At 38.9% G+C, this 23811-nt stretch overlaps 2 long non-coding RNA genes across 2 annotated transcripts; both read left to right on the forward strand.

The window, feature by feature from the left end:
- The first annotated feature begins 7775 nt into the window (after positions 1-7775).
- Positions 7776-11199, forward strand: LOC110938066. The gene is made up of 3 exons (XR_002591180.2): positions 7776-8085; positions 9115-9203; positions 11089-11199. It is a non-coding gene; the product is annotated as an uncharacterized LOC110938066 (long non-coding RNA).
- A 1894-nt stretch (positions 11200-13093) lies between these two features.
- Positions 13094-16305, forward strand: LOC110872587. Its single transcript, XR_002554545.2, has 3 exons — positions 13094-13205; positions 14235-14323; positions 16205-16305. It is a non-coding gene; the product is annotated as an uncharacterized LOC110872587 (long non-coding RNA).
- Positions 16306-23811: the final 7506 nt, after the last annotated feature.

A 23811-nucleotide genomic window follows, 5' to 3' on the forward strand; every position in this document is an offset into this window, starting at 1 on the left:
GAAATAAAAATTACAGTACCGACTGAAATGTAAAGCTACAATACTAATAGTATGCATCAGTAGTTTTTTTTTTTAAACACATACACACATATATTATTTTATTATTATTACTATTACCGTACTGTCATTACGTTCACTGATATGGATTCATCCAAAAATCCATATTACGCTCATCGTATTTCCATACGAGGCGTTCTCCCACCTGTCGCATTCTATCACTGCTTTCTAAAATTTCCTCCCCGAAAGTTCTAAGTTCTTGGACATTTTCTGCACTCATTGGGGGTGCAGGTTCTAGGATTGGGTTTGGAAATTGAGGTACGGGTTCCTGATACGGAGGCATAGGGGCTTGGTACGGGTATGGATTTTCTAAAATTTCCCTAACATATGCGTCACTAATGTTGTAGGGATCTTGAGGATCTAACCCTGGGTAAGCTCCTAAGTTGGGTATTGGCACATTTTCCTGAATTGGGTTTTGTTGCACGTAGTCCCTAACATCGTCCCACCAGGGGTCGTAGTTGTTTGGGTCTAGAGGATCAGGTGCAGGTACCCTAAGTATCTCCTCCGGGTTAAAATCAGGCATTTCTATCTGGTTTTCTATTTCCATGGGTTGATCAGGATTTTGTGGTTGAGGTGCTAGCATTTGTTCCAGGTTTGGGTCAGCAGCAGTGGTTGCTAAAATATGGATATTAGCGATACCCCTATTGAGCATATCCTGATTATAAGCATCAGTTTCTCTTTTTGCTGCGGCTAACACTCACTGTTCCTGCAACTTTTTCATTCTTTTCCTACGCTCGTGCGCTCCCCTACTGAACCATCCCCTCTTTTTCTGAGGAAATGGCTCTTCAGACTGAGCCTTAAACACAAAGATCCCTTCTTCTGTGTCAGCAGAATACCCTGAGAGGGCAGGCTGAGAAGAGGAGGTGCCTTCGCTCCTAGGCGAACCAGACAGTTGACGATAGGCGTCAGAAGGTCCTTGGTCACTCATACTGTAAACTAACAAATAGTCAGATAACACATAGCAAGAAATACAATTATACACGTATTTCCATAATTTATTTCCTAACACTTTGAATTTTTGGTGTCAGCAGAACACTCCTGTGGCTGAATCAGTGGCATAGCTCTGATACCACCTTCTGTCACAACCCCCGATCCCTATCTCCCGGGAACGGGCGGCCGTGAGCCAGTTTCGGTGGTATCACATTTATTTATTCAATTTGGCAGCGGAAATTTTCATCAGGACCGTAGTTAGGAAATATTTTAATCAGAGTAAACCACCATGTTTATAACATTAAACATATGGGTAAAAACCCAAGTTTTCAATACACACGTTTCATAGGAATAAATCTTATTTATTTAATAAAAACATCCATTTTATTCTTAGGTAACTTTATTGCCACTTTTCCAAGCCTTCAGTGCTGTCCAGCTGGCTTCTATTTGGCTTTCACATTTTGTTACCTGAAACGCGTTTTAAAAACATTTTGTCAGTGGGAAATACTGGTGAGTGAATCCCAGTTTAATCAAGTTTAAGTAAAAACCAATTTGCAGTATTGAGGGCACATCCGCAATTACATTTGTATCCAAGACATCACAATTAACATCAGTGGTACGGTCATACTCAACATATGGGATGTTACCACACCAGTAACCAATTTTGTATACAAAACCCCAACATACCCACTATAATTGTATTCTTTACAAATACTCAATAACTGGTTTGTATGTATTTAGTTAAGTGAGGTTTTGTAAAAACAGTTAACAAAAAGGAGATTACTCACAAAAATGAGTTCATAAAAAGAAGGATCACTCACAAAAAGGATTACACAAAAAGAGGATTACTCACATTGCTGTTTTAGGTTTTTCGTAAGGGTTTCCTGGAGATAATCTATAAATTACACAAATGCACGTGTGTTAGTATAATAACCCATTTTAACATTAGTAATACCCTCCCCGAGACGGCATTCCAACGACTACGTCGGGCAGAACCACGACAGCCGTTACGGAACCCTAGATCAATCGGGCAGCGTATCTAATACGTCTCCAGGGGTTATAATACTTACATCGTAGCAGAACCTCGCTATTTTAGGGGGTATAATACCCGGCTATAGTGTATACTACTTCAGAAATTTAGAAAGAAAGAAAGTTGTGAGCGACGAAAACCGAAAGCCACGCCTTCTTATATAGGGCTGTAATTGGACTTCCTCGCGGCCCGCGTGAAGTTTGGGCCGGATCTACGCGGCCCGCGTCAATGCTAGTCAACGGACTAGCTTGTCCGGCTCATCTACTAGACTCGCCACGATGATGACACGTGGCCGCACCGGGTCACGCCACAAATTGGGTCGCTCGCGGCCCGCATCAACTAAACTGAATAGGTACGCGGCCCGCTTGGGCTTATGGTTTGACGATATCTGGTTATCCTACTCGCGCGGCCCGCATGGACTTGAGGTGAGGCCCTACGCGGCCCGCCTCAACTTAAAATTTATTGTTTTTATTTATATTATATAATATAATCTATTTTCGGGGTTCGGTTTTTTACATACGGGGTACATATAATGACATATTGATATATTTAAAGATATATTAGGGCGTCGGAAATATTATGAGGATGTCTGTTTTACCGAGGGTTGTTATACCAGGCCACTAATTCTATAGTGATCCCTGACTTTGGGACACAAAAGCACTCCAACAGGGTCTCATGGACCAGGAGTGGAGCTCGCCAAAACTCAATGGATCTACCTCTTTCGCTCCTCAGTCTGTATGTGTGATTAATGGCTACTTGTGTTTTCTTACTTATGCGCACATAATCTATGGTGATTTCATTCCCTAGCTGATGTGCGTGAAGTGTGTTATATTTTTGATGAGTATTTAAGCCCCTTTTTTACACTTTTAGCCAAGTTTTAAATTTATAAAACACGAGGTCGTCTAAGGACACAAGAGCTTTTAATACCGGTGCACCCATCGTGGACGTAGTATAGTGTTGGTAAGATACCGAGGTCGTCTAAGGACACAAGAGCTTTTAATACCGGTTTATCCTCAACGTCTAATCAAATCAAAAAGTTAGAAAAATGTTTTAAACTAAGAAAAATAAAAACTAACTAAATGCTGAAAATAAAAATAAAATAAAAACAGATAGACAAGATGAATCACTTGGATCCGACACGTGTATTAGTATAACCTTTGATTATTTTTGCACTTGTTTAAGAGATTATCTTAGTTATTGTAGTAGGCCCCTCTTTTGAAGGCGACGTTACCCTCAACCCAGTAGTTTGAGTCAGCAAGGATACAATCCTAAAGGGTCGGATTATTGAAAGATAATGAATTAAGTTATTAATGCAAATTGTGGTAGGCCCCGCTTTTGGCGGTGACGTTACCCTCGGCTAAGTAGTCTGAGTCAGCAGGGATACAGTCCTAAATAGCCGGGTTATAGTATTAATAGTAGTTAACTTATGAGGGGGTCAAAGAGTTTGGATCCCCGCCATCCAATACCTATGGGCATTGAAGGAGATCCTACTAAATTTGACCCAGGTCCCAAGCAGGACCTCTAAACGCTGAACAAGGGCAAGACCCTTACCAAACCGTTCCCTTAACCCCCGACCAGGTAGCCAACATACCTCCATATAGACCGTGGAGATATGAATGGTGAAAATCTTTTATTTTATATAGACAGTAAAATAATGCCAAGACACCACGGACAAACGATAAGGAAAGATCACCTTCAACATAAGTAACTAGTTATTAAAGTCATTAATACAAAACCAAATAAAAAGTGCAAAAGATTAAAAATAAAAAGTATTATACTAAAGACTTGTCTTCACCAAGTGATGTAAGAGACTTAGGCAAACATGGCCTTGATTGTCAAGCACTCTTACGATCAATCTTGGATCCCGAGACGACTCACACACTCTACGATGGACAATGGATGATGGTGGTGGATGATGGTGTTATGGTGGTGGTGGGTGGTGGATGAAGTGTGAGAGAGGTGGTGTGCCAAGGGATGAGAGAGAATGAAGCCAAGCTTCTCTATTTATAGGCTGAACAGAAGGCTGGACACGGCCCCGTGTCCGCTGGACACGGCCCCGTGCCCGTCTGACATTCTCTCTCTTCATTAATTGTAATTGCGAATTACAATTAATGCGCCTGCTGTACTTTCACCACGCCCCCGTGCCCGCTGGACACGGCCCCGTGGTGGGCAATGGAAGCTTCTACTGGTTTGTCTTTTCTGCTGCTTCCTGGGCACGCCCCCGTGTTCGCTGGACACGGGGCGTGTTCAGACTCTGTTTCTTCTCCTTTGCTTTGGGAGGTGCCGTTGAGGGTCCGGGCAGTCTACTTTTGTTCCTTTTCTTGTATTTATGGTAGAATTAGTTGTCTTTTTGCTTCTTTTGTGATTTTGAGCTCATTTCATCCTGAAAATACAAAAGGAAGACAAAAACACTCTTTTTCCAACATTAGTACTTAAAAAGGGTTAGTTTTATGCCTTAATTGGGTGAAGGGTTAGGCTTGGGTTAAAGGTGGGTGGTTGGGTTAGTGGTTAGTAAAAAGGGCGAAAATCGTAAAAAGCGTCGGTTTTCGTAAAATACCTTGTTTTTAGTGACTTTTTATTTTGAAGTATTTCTCCAAACAAGCTTTTTTTTTATAGCTTTTGTTTGTTTTTGACTTCATCATCATTTTTTTTTTGGAAAGGCGAGTTTACGAAAAACCGAGCTTGTTACTAAAATAAAGGGTGAAAAATAAAAAGGTTTTTGGTGGGTAAAAAGGGTTTTGAGGTAATGAAATGAAAGGTTTAGGCTCAAAGGGGCTATCTAGGGGGATTTTGGGTAGGTAATAAAAAAAATGAAAAATAATGGTTTTGAAAGAAAATGGTTAGTCCTAATGCCTCCATCATTTACTTACTTGGGTTTAAGTTGGTAAGGACCGGGAATGTATTGTCGTGGCAAGTTCTAGATTTGTAAGAACCGAGCGGCTATTCACACAAGAAACGAAAAATGAGCATTTAGTCTAAATATGTATATTTTTATGCTCAATAAAGGCTCAAAACTCACTTTTGTGGGAATGGGTTTTTAATGTGATCAAGTATATATAATCGAATTTTTAACTGGACTTGTTATGCCCTTTCATAATTTTCTTATTTTGGTTCTTTTTTTTTTTATCACGACGCTATCGGTTGTAAACTTGTAAAAATATAACCTTTTTAGAACTTGTTATTCCCAACTTAAACTAAGACAAGTAAATAAAAAAATGAAAAAGTTTTTGAAAAAATTTGGGGTGTTTAGCGGTTCCAATAGAGTTTTGTGTAAGGCTTGTGTTTAGGATTTTGCAAAATTTCAAGGTTTTAGCATCCCCCCCACACTTAAATTACACATTGTCCTCAATGTGTCCAAAAATAATGTTTTTGGTTGATTAGAATGTGTAAAAGTGGGTTTAAAAGCAAAGGTTTATGTTACTGGCAGTCTGGACATGGCCCCGTGTCCATTGGACACGGCCCCGTGGTGAACTGCCAGTAACGAAAACTTACAGAAGGTGAACATGGGGGCGTGTCGGCTGGACACGGCCTCGTGTCTGGCAAAAAATTGCAGGTCAGTAGCCAAACAGCAGATCTGGGAGATGAACACGGGGGCGTGTCGGCTGGACACGTCCCCGTGTGGACAGTCTGTTAGCCTGAAAAATAGGTTTTTTTTTTCTCCCGGTTTCTCCATCTCGGGGCTGCAAGTGCTAATGTTTAGCACTCTAACCCTTGCATTGCACCTGTTTAATCACTCAATACCAAACCAAACAAGCACAAACCATCCTAATTTACCATCGTCAAGCGTCATCCAAACATAAAGTAAAAATAAAACAAAGATAAAAAGTAGTTAGAGAAAGTAAATTGTTCGACAAATGGCACGCAGGCCATGAATTGTTTGATAGATAGAAGGGCACTTAAACCTGTGGGCTCATCACCAACCAGCCCCTTGTTCCTCCAAGCCTCCTACTCCATGTCTTCATCACTACCATCACCTCCGCCCCCATGCCTCGCCATGTACTCCCGGATGCTACCGATATCATCTTGTATATCGTTAACGTTGCGCTCGATAGCTCCAACCCGGTGGTATGTGTTGTTGGCGAGATTGTAGGTGTTCCTGGTGCACATAAGGTTTTCCTGCAAAAGATCATGTAAACTTTGAAAATTAGGAAAACCACCTCCTTGAGAGGAGGATTGACCCGGATCGCCTTGGGGTGGGTACTGAAAATGGGGATGTGGTGCATGAAGAACTAGAGCCTCCTGTGGGTTCCATGCATAGCCTTGCGTCCTCTGAAAGCTCACCGTCCCGTCCTCCGCTTCATAAAGCAAGTTCATGGATCGGCAAATGTGGTAATCGACCCGTCCCGACCATGGACTCCTTTCGAAGGACCTTGGGATATTCGTGAAGTGCTTGAAAAGACGGTACACCCATCCTCCGAAGAAGATCGGTGTAGGAGCGTGAGCAAGGCGGTTTAGGTGCATGTTTCGCAGTAGGAGGTATGGAACATCGAGAGGCTTCTGGTTGTGGATGCAGTGAAGGACAACCAAATCTTTCAACCCAACAACGCCACTACTGTCGTGGCGTTGGTTCAGCGAGTAGGAGAGGAGCCTGTGAATGTAGCGGTAAAGCGGGTCCCTCAGTTTGGTGCTTTTGGTGCTGCTTGGGTTGTAGATTCCTTCACCTATTTGAGCCCATGCGGCTTGACGTTCAGTTGCATCCAAGTCTCGTAATCCCCCAGTATTCTCTTCATTCCCCGCTTCCTCTTCACTATATAGCCCAATGATGGCTCCAAACTGTGCCATGGAGGTTGTGAACGTGGTCCCTCCACATCGGAATGTGACTGCATCATGGTCAAACGGGTCACATCTCGAGTTGAAAAGGAAGGTGCTGTAGAACTCCATCGTGCATTGATGCACCGACCGTAGTCGGGTGGTCAACGCGACATGCAGTGGACCCCTCACAATGTTGTTGAAGCGGTTAAGTTGATTCACCATGGTTAGCAAGTCAGTACACGCCCGCCTTGGGTACTCTTCCGGTCTTGTTTGTAGAACCTCGTATCGTGCCCTAGCGTCCAGTTCACTTGCGTTAAACCTTGTGAATTTAGCCATCTGAAAAGAATACATAAAAAGTTAGTACGAAACAAGGAAAATCAGAGTGATACTGCAAACAGTGGGCTGGACACGGCCCCGTGTTCGGCGGACACGGCCCCGTGTCCAGGCGTCTGTAACCCAAAAATTTCATTTTTCGTCCCGGTTTTGAAAACCTGAAAATTTTTAGCCCAATAGTAGCGGTTTCCCCCGAAAATGAAACCCTAAGTGTCATTTTTCCCAAAACAAACCGTTTACCCTTTCAATTTCGTGTTTTTCGGTTCAAGAACAAGGGTTTGGTGTTTTAGTTGGAAATCGGACAAATCTATCAACAATACATGCTTATTTACTTTCTACTACTCTAATCTAAACTACTACTAACAAATTTCATCAAAAATTTTGAGTTCGATCCGGATGAACATGAAGAACCCTAGATTTTTCCCCAATTTTTGATGTTTTAACTACATGCAAGTAACTAATCTAACTACTAAGGAGGATAGAATCATACCTTGACGTTGTTAGATTCGGTGGTGACGTTGAAAATCTGCAGAAAATCGCCTCAAACCAGAGCGTTTTCGGCTAAACGGGGCGTGTGGAATGGTGTAACTGATAGGAAAAGAGGGTTTTATCCCGACAGTCTGTAACGCCCCAAAACCGAATTATTAATTTGCTAGTTTGTTATCATGTTTAACAAAAGGGGGTATAATAACTAGGTTAGTAAACCTAGTTAAATGCCTAGCAAATTAAGTAAAGGATTGAAACTTGTGGTAACTATGATGGGTAATGAACTTGAGGGACTAGGATTGCCAAAGTTGAAAGTGAATTTAATTAAAACAAAAATCTCACACACACATGGTGTGTGTGTGCGTGAGAACGATCAGGAGAAGGGAGTGAGGGGTGTAAACCCTAACCCTCAAGAAACCATCAAATTGAAGAAGGATTTCAGCCTAAACTAATGCATGAACACGTTTTCTTGATGATCTAGCCCTATTAAACATGTGGTAAGTTGTAATTTACGATTTAATGATCTTGCTATGAAGTGGGTTATGAACAATCCATGAAATTGTACGAAATTGATCATGTACATGTGTTAGAATCACCATATAGAACATGAACTATGCAAGATTCTAAGTAATTTGATGATTTTGGATGAAACCCACTTGTAGTAGTAAAGATGATGATATGGATAATCATACATGTTTAATTGTTGTGTAAAATTCATGTATGATGTTGTATGTAATGAGTAATTGTTAGTTAATTTGGGTATATTATGAGAATTTTATGATTCTAGTGGAACTTGATGATCTTGATATGAACTTGTAATATTATGCATAAAATACTTGTACATTAGGCTTAGAAAGTTGTACGCACACCAAGTGTTTGATGAAATGTCTAAATGGAAATGATGTGTGAAATTGTATGCAAGTAATAGGTAATTATATATAGAACGTGATAATAATGTATTTGATAGTAAACTAACATGAGAAGTGCGTTTTAGATATAGTTCATGCGGAGGCTATGTTGAAATGATGTTGGGTTAGCTAAGTATGAGTTAAGGTGTTAGTTGTGAAGATATGAAAACGTTGGTGTGGAAGAAATGGATTATGTATGTACATGTGTATATAATTAGGTGATCATGTAGTTTAATATGTCATATAATACGATCATGAAATGCGTATAATGTTAATACTATGCTCTACCATATTAAGATGGATACATGTTCATAAGTTGAAAGTGTGTAAGTAAGACAGTTGACTTTTTGAAAGTCAACAATGAATGAATAACATGGTTAGCCTTTCGGACACAATTATAATAGTAGAGAAGTAATGTGTTATGTACTAGATGATCTACACGTCGTGTACGATGATGATTGAGTTGCGTAAATGTGGAACAAGGTAACTTTTAGTCTATGCCTTATGTATGTGGTATTTGGTTAATAAAAATGCAAGTAATATATGAATGGAAGGAAATGAATGTTGGTATGAATGAGCATTTGCGCTAACCATAATGTGATTGTAATGACATGAAAGGATAGGGATCACATTAGCATGGACTCAAGAACGGAACGCTAACGGGTCATGAGGAGGTGAGGAAGCAAGCTTGAACACGAACGCTTAAGGTAAGTGACTCCGCAATCACTTCTTAGTTGTTATGTAATGTTATATGCAATCTAATTATATGTGATAATTGAGGTCAAATAGGAATGAGTTGTATGATGTCAATAAAGTATTAAACGGATCTTAGTTTGATCCAAGCTAGGCAGGTGTGATTAAGAAATTGTAGCTAAGTAGTGAGATTGGTTACTCATGCAAGAAATTCCTTTGTTATTAAGGATATAACATAATTGACTAAAATGCCCTTGATAGGTATATCGGGCAAACGACCTTAGAAGTCGTTTGGAATCAAGATATTCGATTAGTATAATATTTTGGTCAAGCATGAAAATGTGGAGTATGTTTTTGTATGTCATAAACTACTTAATGCATAAATACACATAACGGGTCAAGGTAAGCTTCTGACCAAAAATATGTTAAAAATAGGTAAGACATCCAAGAATTTAATCCTCTATGATAAATGACGTTGATATGAAAAGGTTCATGAGGAGTCGAGGTTAAGTAATCAGATTATGTTGATAAATGCACGAACGGGTCAAATAGTTAGAAAAGGGTAATATGTCGAATGCACGTAAGTTAAGAAATTCCTTAATCCGGAGGTAGGATTTTAAGTTGATATGATAGAATGTGAATTTACAAGCATGTAGGAAGAAACGGGAGGTTAAACGGGTAAACGGTTCAGAAGTTATGCGCCTTTTAGTGCGTACGGACGACGAAACGGAACTGCAGAAAACTGCAGTTTCTAGAGGGCGTCGCCGACGGGTATGGGGGCGTCGCCGACGGGCTCCAGAAAGTGAATTTTTGTGCTGACGGGTTAATCTCCTGTCTACGGGTTTTTGGGCTACGGGTAAATGCAAGGCCCGTCGCCGACGGCCCTAGGGGCGTCGGCGACGGCCTCCCCAAGTTCCAAAAGCTGAAATCTTGTTATTTAAGTTATTTAATGTATCGTAGGCTTCGGTTTGTCATCCGTGGTCTACGGCGGACCTTCCAAACATGATTTTGATGGTTCCTTAGATGTTTATGAGCTATAAAGCTAAGTCTAAGACCCATGTAAATAATGTATGATTATGTAAGAGGTACGCGTGATCTAGTACGTGTACATAAAGGTATGCATGTATGTAATGACGTAGGAAGGGTATGAACAAATGTAGATGTGTATGTATGTATGTATAAAGATATGTACGAGTGTATGCATGTATGTAATGATGTAGGAAAGGTTTGTACGTATGTAGATGTGTATGTATGTATGTATGTATGTATAAAGATATGTACGAGTGTATGCATGTATGTAATGATGTAGGAAAGGTTTGTACGTATATAGATGTGCATGTATGTATGTATGTATAAAGATATGTACGAGTGTATGCATGTATGTAATGATGTAGGAAAGGTTTGTACGTATATAGATGTGCATGTATGTATGTATAAAGATATGTACGAGTGTATGCATGTATGTAATGATGTAGGAAAGGTTTGTACGTATATAGATGTGCATGTATGTATGTATAAAGATATGTACGAGCGTATGTATGTATGTAAAGATGTAGGAAAGGTACGTACGTATGTAGAAGTATATGTATGTATGTAATAAGACATGTATGAGAGTATACACGTATGTAAAATTGTAGGGAAGATATGTACGTATGTAGATGTGTATGTATGTATGTAATTACGCATGTATGCATAATTTAGTCACGTTGAGGGCTAACGTTATTAATGGTGCACCTTGAGAATGAAAAGTAATGCAGGTACATTATTGAAGCCTCACCAGGAAATGGATACGCATATGAAATGCTTAAAGTTTGAAAGATGACGAAATGTGAAGTGTACGCGAATGAATCTTGTTTATATAATGTGTACTAATGTTATGAATGTATGTGGTGAGTGCAGGTTATACGGATAACGGGCGGATTATCACAAGAATTAGAGATCGAAGACCGAGTCACGAGATAGATTGTACGGGAATAATTAAGTATGTACTATTAGTAAACATGACTTATATTTTATCTTTGTAAAAGATACATTTTAAAACGAACTTTCAAGTAAGTCAAGACGTTTGTAATGAAAGAAATTTTATGGCACGAATTTCCGCTGCGACTTTTGACAAATACGAATTAGGGCGTAACAAGTTGGTATCAGAGCCCTGGTTTGAGAGAATCAAGTAAAAGGAGACAAATGCTTGAACTCAAACCGGTGTGCTCTCGTGACCAAGAACCCGTACAATCCAAGACTCGATCGAGGCCTAAAGGCAAAAGCAAATGTAAGTATGTGTTAGGTTATGTATTTGAAGGGAACTAATAGTATGTTATGTGCAAGGTAAGCTTAAGAATTGGGAGAGGATGATCCGTGAATGCAGGATAGGATGAACGCTAAGGCGGGCAAAGGTGCAAATAGGCAATTAACCCCAGGTACACACTACTAATATGTTTGAGTACCGATGTCAAAAGAAAGGGAAAGGGGTCTCCTTGGGAGAGTAATTATTAAACGAAAGACAATGATGTGGTCTTGGGGGAGTTTTAGAAATATGCACGAAACTGAAACCCATTTCTCGGGCATAAGGCGATGATTACACGAAGGCACGAAACTAGTGTGTGAATTGCGCACCTGGCCAGTACGCAAGAAGCATATGACGTTCGTGAGACCGTGGCAATTATTGCAGGTATGTCCGGTAGAACCGGGTAGCAGGTGGGCGCTGTGTTGTAGCAAATGCGAAATAGCAAATCCATTGCGGATTTAGTTATGCTAACGAAGGTTATGAAAAGTTATGCGAGTCGACCGGTTCTAGCGAACAAGTCGAATAAGAATAAGCTACCATCCGTTTTGAACGGGTGATTTTGAATGCTCTAATGAATGCTAGAAGCTTAATCTGTTATACGGATTGAAAGAAGAAGTTATGATTAAAAGCGAAAAACCCAATTATTTGGGTAGTGGAATATGTATGCTTAACTCTCGTTGAGAGTGTTTATGCCAAACCCAGTTATTTGGGTAGTGGAATATGTATGCTTAACTCTCGTTGAGAGTGTTTATGCCAAACCCAGTTATTTGGGTAATGGAATGTGTATGCTTAACTCTCGTTGGGAGTGTTTATGCCGAAACCCAATTATTTGGGTAGTCGAATGTGTATGCTTAACTCTCATTGAGAGCGTTTATGCCGAACCCCATTTACTTGGGTAGTTGAATGTGTAAGAAAGAAGAAAGCTCCTATATGAATAGAACTAAAATGAAGTAATTATGATTCGACAACTAAGATGACTAACCTTAAAACCTTGTTGCTAAAGGTAGGTAAAACTTTAAGTTTTTGTTAAACACATGTAAGAAAGAAAAGGTAAGAATGACATGTTTGAAACCGCTAGATGGATTCAAATATAGAAGGAATGAAGGGTATGGATGTTACGTTTAAATCCGTGGGACGGATTTAAAACATTAAAGGATGTAATGAATGCCTTTATAAGTAAGCATTAATATAGGTTTGAATATATAGGGACGATGAACTATTACTAACCGGTCAAGGAAATGAGAAGGTTACGTGGAAGTATAGCATGGGAAGTATAGATTTGTTAAGAAGAAGTCAAACATGATAGGTGTATGTATAAATGGAAGTGAGAAAGGTTTCGGGGACGAAACCTCATTTAAGGGGGGTAGACTTGTAACGCCCCAAAACCGAATTATTAATTTGCTAGTTTGTTATCATGTTTAACAAAAGGGGGTATAATAACTAGGTTAGTAAACCTAGTTAAATGCCTAGCAAATTAAGTAAAGGATTGAAACTTGTGGTAACTATGATGGGTAATGAACTTGAGGGACTAGGATTGCCAAAGTTGAAAGTGAATTTAATTAAAACAAAAATCTCACACACACATGGTGTGTGTGTGCGTGAGAACGATCAGGGGAAGGGAGTGAGGGGTGTAAACCCTAACCCTCAAGAAACCATCAAATTGAAGAAGGATTTCAGCCTAAACTAATGCATGAACACGTTTTCTTGATGATCTAGCCCTATTAAACATGTGGTAAGTTGTAATTTACGATTTAATGATCTTGCTATGAAGTGGGTTATGAACAATCCATGAAATTGTACGAAATTGATCATGTACATGTGTTAGAATCACCATATAGAACATGAACTATGCAAGATTCTAAGTAATTTGATGATTTTGGATGAAACCCACTTGTAGTAGTAAAGATGATGATATGGATAATCATACATGTTTAATTGTTGTGTAAAATTCATGTATGATGTTGTATGTAATGAGTAATTGTTAGTTAATTTGGGTATATTATGAGAATTTTATGATTCTAGTGGAACTTGATGATCTTGATATGAACTTGTAATATTATGCATAAAATACTTGTACATTAGGCTTAGAAAGTTGTACGCACACCAAGTGTTTGATGAAATGTCTAAATGGAAATGATGTGTGAAATTGTATGCAAGTAATAGGTAATTATATATAGAACGTGATAATAATGTATTTGATAGTAAACTAACATGAGAAGTGCGTTTTAGATATAGTTCATGCGGAGGCTATGTTGAAATGATGTTGGGTTAGCTAAGTATGAGTTAAGGTGTTAGTTGTGAAGATATGAAAACGTTGGTGTGGAAGAAATGGATTATGTATGTACATGTGTATATAATTAGGTGATCATGTAGTTTAATATGTCATATAATACGATCATGAAATGCGTATAATGTTAATACTATGCTCTACCATATTAAGATGGATACATGTTCATAAGTTGAAAGTGTGTAAGTAAGACAGTTGACTTTTTGAAAGTCAACAATGAATGAATAACATGGTTAGCCTTTCGGACACAATTATAATAGTAGAGAAGTAATGTGTTATGTACTAGATGATCTACACGTCGTGTACGATGATGATTGAGTTGCGTGAATGTGGAACAAGGTAACTTTTAGTCTATGCCTTATGTATGTGGTATTTGGTTAATAAAAATGCAAGTAATATATGAATGGAAGGAAATGAATGTTAGTATGAATGAGCATTTGCGCTAACCATAATGTGATTGTAATGACATGAAAGGATAGGGATCACATTAGCATGGACTCAAGAACGGAACGCTAACGGGTCATGAGGAGGTGAGGAAGCAAGCTTGAACACGAACGCTTAAGGTAAGTGACTCCGCAATCACTTCTTAGTTGTTATGTAATGTTATATGCAATCTAATTATATGTGATAATTGAGGTCAAATAGGAATGAGTTGTATGATGTCAATAAAGTATTAAACGGATCTTAGTTTGATCCAAGCTAGGCAGGTGTGATTAAGAAATTGTAGCTAAGTAGTGAGATTGGTTACTCATGCAAGAAATTCCTTTGTTATTAAGGATATAGCATAATTGACTAAAATGCCCTTGATAGGTATATCGGGCAAACGACCTTAGAAGTCGTTTGGAATCAAGATATTCGATTAGTATAATATTTTGGTCAAGCATGAAAATGTGGAGTATGTTTTTGTATGTCATAAACTACTTAATGCATAAATACCCATAACGGGTCAAGGTAAGCTTCTGACCAAAAATATGTTAAAAATAGGTAAGACATCCAAGAATTTAATCCTCTATGATAAATGACGTTGATATGAAAAGGTTCATGAGGAGTCGAGGTTAAGTAATCAGATTATGTTGATAAATGCACGAACGGGTCAAATAGTTAGAAAAGGGTAATATGTCGAATGCACGTAAGTTAAGAAATTCCTTAATCCGGAGGTAGGATTTTAAGTTGATATGATAGAATGTGAATTTACAAGCATGTAGGAAGAAACGGGAGGTTAAACGGGTAAACGGTTCAGAAGTTATGCGCCTTTTAGTGCGTACGGACGACGAAACGGAACTGCAGAAAACTGCAGTTTCTAGAGGGCGTCGCCGACGGGTATGGGGGCGTCGCCGACGGGCTCCAGAAAGTGAATTTTTGTGCTGACGGGTTAATCTCCTGTCTACGGGTTTTTGGGCTACGGGTAAATGCAAGGCCCGTCGCCGACGGCCCTAGGGGCGTCGGCGACGGCCTCCCCAAGTTCCAAAAGCTGAAATCTTGTTATTTAAGTTATTTAATGTATCGTAGGCTTCGGTTTGTCATCCGTGGTCTACGGCGGACCTTCCAAACATGATTTTGATGGTTCCTTAGATGTTTATGAGCTATAAAGCTAAGTCTAAGACCCATGTAAATAATGTATGATTATGTAAGAGGTACGCGTGATCTAGTACGTGTACATAAAGGTATGCATGTATGTAATGACGTAGGAAGGGTATGAACAAATGTAGATGTGTATGTATGTATGTATAAAGATATGTACGAGTGTATGCATGTATGTAATGATGTAGGAAAGGTTTGTACGTATGTAGATGTGTATGTATGTATGTATGTATGTATAAAGATATGTACGAGTGTATGCATGTATGTAATGATGTAGGAAAGGTTTGTACGTATATAGATGTGCATGTATGTATGTATAAAGATATGTACGAGTGTATGCATGTATGTAATGATGTAGGAAAGGTTTGTACGTATATAGATGTGCATGTATGTATGTATAAAGATATGTACGAGTGTATGCATGTATGTAATGATGTAGGAAAGGTTTGTACGTATATAGATGTGCATGTATGTATGTATAAAGATATGTACGAGCGTATGTATGTATGTAAAGATGTAGGAAAGGTACGTACGTATGTAGAAGTATATGTATGTATGTAATAAGACATGTATGAGAGTATACACGTATGTAAAATTGTAGGGAAGATATGTACGTATGTAGATGTGTATGTATGTATGTAATTACGCATGTATGCATAATTTAGTCACGTTGAGGGCTAACGTTATTAATGGTGCACCTTGAGAATGAAAAGTAATGCAGGTACATTATTGAAGCCTCACCAGGAAATGGATACGCATATGAAATGCTTAAAGTTTGAAAGATGACGAAATGTGAAGTGTACGCGAATGAATCTTGTTTATATAATGTGTACTAATGTTATGAATGTATGTGGTGAGTGCAGGTTATACGGATAACGGGCGGATTATCACAAGAATTAGAGATCGAAGACCGAGTCACGAGCTAGATTGTACGGGAATAATTAAGTATGTACTATTAGTAAACATGACTTATATTTTATCTTTGTAAAAGATACATTTTAAAACGAACTTTCAAGTAAGTCAAGATGTTTGTAATGAAAGAAATTTTATGGCACGAATTTCCGCTGCGACTTTTGACAAATACGAATTAGGGCGTAACACAGTCGCCTCGACACGGCCCCGTGTCCAGCGGACACGGCCCCGTGCCTAGCAAAGTTTTAAATTTTTTTTTATATGTGCTCGTGTGAATGCCCCTTATTTCTGAAAAATGGCTAGAAGATTTACCGGTTCTTAAACGTACACTTACCTGTAACATGTCGGGTATGAGTCTATTCGTTAACCGTTTGAAGTGAGATCTCCTCTTCCTCATCCTCAATGGATCCTCGGTAGAGTTTCAGCCGTTGGCCATTGACTTTAAATGGTGTCCCATTTCGAGTTTTAATTTCTACTGCACCGTGTAGAAAAACATGGGTGACGGAAAAAGGTCCTGACCACCTAGATTTTAGCTTACCAGGAAATAACCGAAGTCGTGAATTAAACAATAGAACTTGATCTCCAACCCGAAATTCACTAGATTTAATATATTTATCATGTAAATTTTTCATTCTTTCTTTATAAATTTCGGAGTTAGAATATGCATAATTCCTTAGCTCGTCTAATTCATTTATTTGACAGAATCGATTTTTACCTGCATTTTCTAAATCTAAGTTTACGTTTTTTATTGCCCAGTAGGCCTTGTGAGCTATTTCTACTGGCAAGTGACAACTTTTTCCATAGACGAGTTTATATGGGGTTGTGCCTATAGTGGTTTTATAAGCAGTTCGAAAAGCCCATAAAGCGTCGTCTAACTTGTCGGCCCATTCTTTTTTATTTATTCCTACGGTCTTTTCAAGTATTCGTTTTAAACCTCGATTAGTCACTTCGGCTTGCCCATTTGTTTGAGGGTGATATGCTGTTGAGACCCGGTGATAGACCCCATACCTTGTTAATATTTTTTCGAGTTGATGATTGCAAAAATGGGTACCTCTATCACTTATTAAAGCCTTTGGTGTCCCGAAGCGAGAAAACAGTTTTTTCAGAAATTTTACCACTACTCTCCCATCATTTGTTGGAAGAGCCTCGGCCTCTGCCCATTTAGACAAGTAATCGACTGCCACAAGTATATATTTGTTTCCCTTTGAAGGTGGGAAAGGTCCCATGAAATCGAGTCCCCACACATCAAAGATTTCACAGACGAGAATGCCGTTTTGAGGCATTTCGTTTTTGGAAGAAATATTACCTGATCTCTGGCAGGCATCACATGTCTTTACAAGGTTTTGTGCATCCTTGTAAATGGTTGGCCAGTAAAATCCCGAATCAAATACCTTTCGTGCGGTACTTGAGGCACCATGATGTCCTCCGTATGGACCTTCATGACAATGACGGAGAATTCTTCGTGCTTCATTACGATGGACACACCTTCGGATTAGCTGGTCGGCACACATTTTGAAAAGATAGGGGTCTTCCCAAAAGTAATGATTTACATCAGCAAAGAATTTCTTTCTTTGATGATGTGGCCATCCTTTGGTGACTATACTGCTAGCTAAGAAATTAGCGTAGTCGGCATACCATGGTTCTTGTCTACTTTCCATCATTTCCAAGGATTCCGTGGGAAATTTCTCATTGATTTGCTCGTCTCTGGTTGTTTCCAAAGCTGGGTCTTCTAAGCGCGAGAGATGATCTGCAGCAGTGTTTTCTGCTCCTCTTTTGTCCTTGATTTCAATGTCGAATTCTTGGAGGAGTAGAATCCATCTGATCAAACGGGGTTTTGCGTCTTGCTTCTTGAAGAGGTACCTGATGGCTGCATGGTCTGTATAGACTACTGTTTTAGAAAGAACAAGATAAGAATGAAATTTATCAAAAGCAAATACCACTGCTAGTAATTCTTTTTCTGTAGTTGTATAATTTTCTTGTGCGTCATTAAGAGTTTTACTAGCATAATAAATTGGGTGGAAATGCTTTTCTTTTCTTTGTCCCAAGACTGCTCCAACAGCAAAGTCACTTGCATCACACATGATTTCGAAAGGAAATTTCCAATCTGGCGCTATCATGATGGGTGCATTGACTAGCATTTCCTTGAGGGTTAGAAATGCTTGATTGCATTCCTTGTCAAAGATGAATGGTGCATCTTTTTCAAGTAATTTTGTTAGAGGTCTTGAAATTTTTGAAAAGTCTTTGATAAACCTTCTATAAAATCCGGCATGTCCTAGGAAACTTCTGATTGCTCGCACGGAGGATGGAGGAGGTAATCGAGAAATAGTTTCTATTTTTGCTCGATCAACTTCCATTCCTTCGCTTGAGATTTTGTGACCGAGTACTATTCCCTCTGTTACCATGAAATGGCATTTTTCCCAGTTAAGGGCGAGGTTAGTTTCCTCACATCGGGATAGCATTCGTTCAAGATTATCGAGGCATTGGTCATATGAGTCTCCAAAGATGGAAAAGTCGTCCATGAAGACTTCCATTGTCTTTTCGATCATATCATGGAAAATGGCGACCATACAACGTTGAAATGTTGCAGGCGCATTACATAGACCGAATGGCATGCGTCGATATGCAAAAGTTCCGTAGGGACATGTGAAAGTTGTTTTCTCTTGGTCTTCTGGTGCTATTGGTATTTGAAAGTAACCTGAAAAACCATCTAAGAAACAATAAAATTTATGACCGGATAATCTTTCTAACATTTGATCAATGAAGGGTAAAGGGAAGTGGTCTTTCCTTGTCGCTTCATTTAATCGCCTATAATCTATACAAACTCTCCATCCTGTGACGGTTCTCGTTGGTATTAATTCATTTTTCTCGTTAGTTATTACCGTCATACCTCCTTTCTTTGGGACTACTTGAACGGGACTTACCCACGGGCTATCGGAGATAGGGTAGATTAGTCCGGCGTCGAGTAGTTTGATGACTTCATTCTTAACCACTTCTTGAACATTGGGGTTCACTCTTCGTTGTGGTTGAATTACCGTTTTGTAGTCATCGTTCATTAAAATTTTGTGCGTGCACATGGAAGGGCTTATTCCTTTAATATCTACAAGCTTCCAAGCGATCGCGTTTTTGTGTTTTTTAAGTAGGCTTATTAATTTTTCTTTTTCTAAATTACTTAATTTAGATGAAATAATTACAGGTAAACTACCATCTTTGCCTAGAAAAGCATATTCCAAACCTTTAGGAAGTTCTTTGAGCTTAACGGGTGGGTCTTTGGAAGACACCTTATTTTGTGGCTCATCTAGATTAAGAATCTTAAAGGTTTGTTCTATGGCTATCTCTTCCTCGACAAAGTGGTCTTCTTCGTTGGTTGTATCGGGTGGTTCAGCTTCATCTTCAATTAGGGGGTCATTGTTACCAAAAGGATATTTCATTGAACGCTCAAGATCTATGCTCCTTTTGAATGCCCCTAATTGAAGAGGTAGATTGTTGAATTTCCGGTTTTTCAAAGCTTTATGAGTTTGTACAAAAGGTTTTCCCAAGACTAAGGGGGCGTCATCTAGGATGACGAAGTCGGTTGGGATTACCATTTGATTTGTTTGAACCAAAACATCTTCAACTACACCTATTGATTTCATTACTTTTCGATCGGATAGAAAAATGGGTATTTGAAGTGGAGTAAAATCACTAATACTTAATTTTTCAAAAATGTAGTTAGGCATTATGTTAACACAAAGATCTTTATCAATGGTGATATTACTAATAAATGAATTTTGAAAGAAACATGGAACCGGTGTAATGTTAATTTCAAAAGGATCTTCTTTTATTAGCGAGGTTTGATCATTAGTTAACTTAACACTTACTAAGTCTTTGATTTTAGCACTAGTGTTTAACTCTTTTAAAAACTTGGCATGAGGGGTTATTAAACAATGATTTTCGAAAGTAGGTGATAAGAGATTAATTTCTTCAAAATTAGACTCTTTTTGAATTTTGACATTATTGGACTCACCTTTTTCGTTGTTTAACTCATGTGTCGGTTTTTCACTTTCTTGTTCTTCCATTTCTACACTTTCAACTACCTCTGCGTTATTATCATTTTTTAGCTCTTCTCTTGCGCGGGATTCCTCTTCCCTTGCGCGAGATTCTTTTATATAACGTTCGATAGTTTTAAGTTGTTCCAATATCCTATTAGTTACTTCGGTGAGAGAAAAAGAATTTGGATCCTCAAAGCTTGAATCCGGTTGTTCGATCCTTGGTTCCTCATAATACTCATATGAAGTAGATGGTTCACACCATTGTTCTTCATTGTAAGTATATGATGGATAAGGGTCGAAACTTTGTTCTTCATAGTACTCATATGAGGTGGGTTGTTCACGCCATGGTTCCTCATAATAAGAGTATGAAGGTGTTGGTTCATATCTTGAGTCCTCAAAGTATGAATATGAAGGTTCATACCTTGGTTCATCAAAATATGAGTATGAGGAAGGAGGTTCATACCTTTGGTCTTCATAGGATGTGTATGAAGTTGATGGCTCGTACCTGGGCTCCTCATAATGATTGTATGAATTGGATGGTTGATATGAAGTATTATATTGAACCGAGCGTGCGTTACGACAATTAGTGCAATAATTACCCCTATAATCATCCTCATCATAGGTGTAGTTGTAACCTCTTGAGTATTGATCCTTAAGAATCACTCAACAGACCACAACTGAGTCTCGGGACCAGAAAACAAAAATAAGACGGAAACAGAAGCTGGACACGGCCCCGTGTTGAGTGAACACGGCCCCGTGTTCAGGGTCTGTATCTGGGCGTTTTAATTAAAGTTACTGGTCACGTTGAGCACGGGGGCGTGTTCAGTGAGCACGGCCCCGTGTTCAGACTCTGTATCTGGGTATCAACTCTAAAAATATGCAGCACGGGGGCGTGTTCAGCGAGCACGGCCCCGTGTTCAGGCTACTATAAATGCAAACTAAACTAAAATGCAGAAAAATGTGCGCGCGTTTTAAAAAGGTTTTGAAAAACTGATTAGGCCGTCGATTTTAAGCTTTCTTAAAATCCTTGTGTCCCCGGCAACGGCGCCAAAAACTTGATGTGCGTGAAGTGTGTTATATTTTTGATGAGTATTTAAGCCCATTTTTTACACTTTTAGCCAAGTTTTAAATTTATAAAACACGATATTCACTAACACTAAACACACATATGGGCAAGTGCACCCATCGTGGACGTAGTATAGTGTTGGTAAGATACCGAGGTCGTCCAAGGACACAAGAGCTTTTAATACCGGTTTATCCTCAACGTCTAATCAAATCAAAAAGTTAGAAAAATGTTTTAAACTAAGAAAAATAAAAACTAACTAAATGCTGAAAATAAAAATAAAAAAAACAGATAGACAAGATGAATCACTTGGATCCGACACGTGTATTAGTATAACCTTTGATTATTTTTGCACTTTTGCACTTGTTTAAGAGATTATCTTAGTTATTGTAGTAGGCCCCTCTTTTGAAGGCGACGTTACCCTCAACCCAGTAGTTTGAGTCAGCAAGGATACAATCCTAAAGGGTCGGATTATTGAAAGATAATGAATTAAGTTATTAATGCAAATTGTGGTAGGCCCCGCTTTTGGCGGTGACGTTACCCTCGGCTAAGTAGTCTGAGTCAGCAGGGATACAGTCCTAAATAGCCGGGTTATAGTATTAATAGTAGTTAACTTATGAGGGGGTCAAAGAGTTTGGATCCCCGCCATCCAATACCTATGGGCATTGAAGGAGATCCTACTAAATTTGACCCAGGTCCCAAGCAGGACCTCTAAACGCTGAACAAGGGCAAGACCCTTACCAAACCGTTCCCTTAACCCCCAACCAGGTAGCCAACATACCTCCATATAGACCGTGGAGATATGAATGGTGAAAATCTTTTATTTTATATAGACAGTAAAATAATGCCAAGACACCACGGACAAACGATAAGGAAAGATCACCTTCAACATAAGTAACTAGTTATTAAAGTCATTAATACAAAACCAAATAAAAAGTGCAAAAGATTAAAAATAAAAAGTATTATACTAAACACTTGTCTTCACCAAGTGATGTAAGAGACTTAGGCAAACATGGCCTTGATTGTCAAGCACTCTTACGATCAATCTTGGATCCCGAGACGACTCACACACTCTACGATGGACAATGGATGATGGTGGTGGATGATGGTGTTATGGTGGTGGTGGGTGGTGGATGAAGTGTGAGAGAGGTGGTGTGCCAAGGGATGAGAGAGAATGAAGCCAAGCTTCTCTATTTATAGGCTGAACAGAAGGCTGGACACGGCCCCGTGTCCGCTGGACACGGCCCCGTGCCCGTCTGACATTCTCTCTCTTCATTAATTGTAATTGCGAATTACAATTAATGCGCCTGCTGTACTTTCACCACGCCCCCGTGCCCGCTGGACACGGCCCCGTGGTGGGCAATGGAAGCTTCTACTAGTTTGTCTATTCTGCTCCTTCCTGGGCACGCCCCCGTGTTCGCTGGACACGGGGCGTGTTCAGACTCTGTTTCTTCTCCTTTGCTTTGGGAGGTGCCGTTGAGGGTCCGGGCAGTCTACTTTTGTTCCTTTTCTTGTATTTATGGTAGAATTAGTTGTCTTTTTGCTTCTTTTGTGATTTTGAGCTCATTTCATCCTGAAAATACAAAAGGAAGACAAAAACACTCTTTTTCCAACATTAGTACTTAAAAAGGGTTAGTTTTATGCCTTAATTGATGTGATTTATATGTTGCATTTTACACACATCACTAGCTTTCATACCATTGTGTAACATGTATTTCCCCCTAATTTTGAAAACAAAATATATTAAAAAGAGGGGACATGAACTCACTGCTTGCGTTCGTGCAAAAATGCTAGCAATCTCTTGGGTTCCCTTGTTTGTATTCCGACCTAAAAGTGTCCTAATTTCATTAAGGAAGTCCATTGTTTGATCATGTATAAGTCTTTCATCATGAACCTTGTTAAGACTTGTCTTTGTTTTGTTTGTTTGAAAACCCTTGTTTGTTTAGACGCGTTGGTGAGTGATTATCCGTATGTTCATTGTGTAATGTAACTATATACACATTTGTACTCTTTGTTTGTGTATGTCCGGAGCCTAGCCCCTTGCATGACTTTGTGTCCCACATGATTGTTTGTACTTGATAATCCAAGATATATTTATTCTTTAAAATAAATATATATTTTCACTTGTCGGAGTTTGTTAGAAATAATGTCTTTAACATTGCTTTGTGTATGTATACATGTATGTGTACTCGTTTGTACGTTCGTCCAATTCATATATTGGTTGTGTATTTGTACGTATATGTGTACCCAAGTATATATACACTTATTTCTATACTTCTTTAATAGGTACTTGTGTCATATTTGTACGTATACGTATATACATGTATAATACTTGTAACCTTGTATTCTATTAAGTGTGTCTTGATGTACGTGTTTATATGTATATGTATACATATATACTCGTATTACATGGAATATTTCCCACACTTATTCTTCTATATGTTTTCCAGAATTTATTTCTTGTTAA

This window comes from Helianthus annuus, chromosome 1 (assembly GCF_002127325.2).
Source record: "Helianthus annuus cultivar XRQ/B chromosome 1, HanXRQr2.0-SUNRISE, whole genome shotgun sequence".
Lineage (NCBI taxonomy): Eukaryota > Viridiplantae > Streptophyta > Magnoliopsida > Asterales > Asteraceae > Helianthus > Helianthus annuus.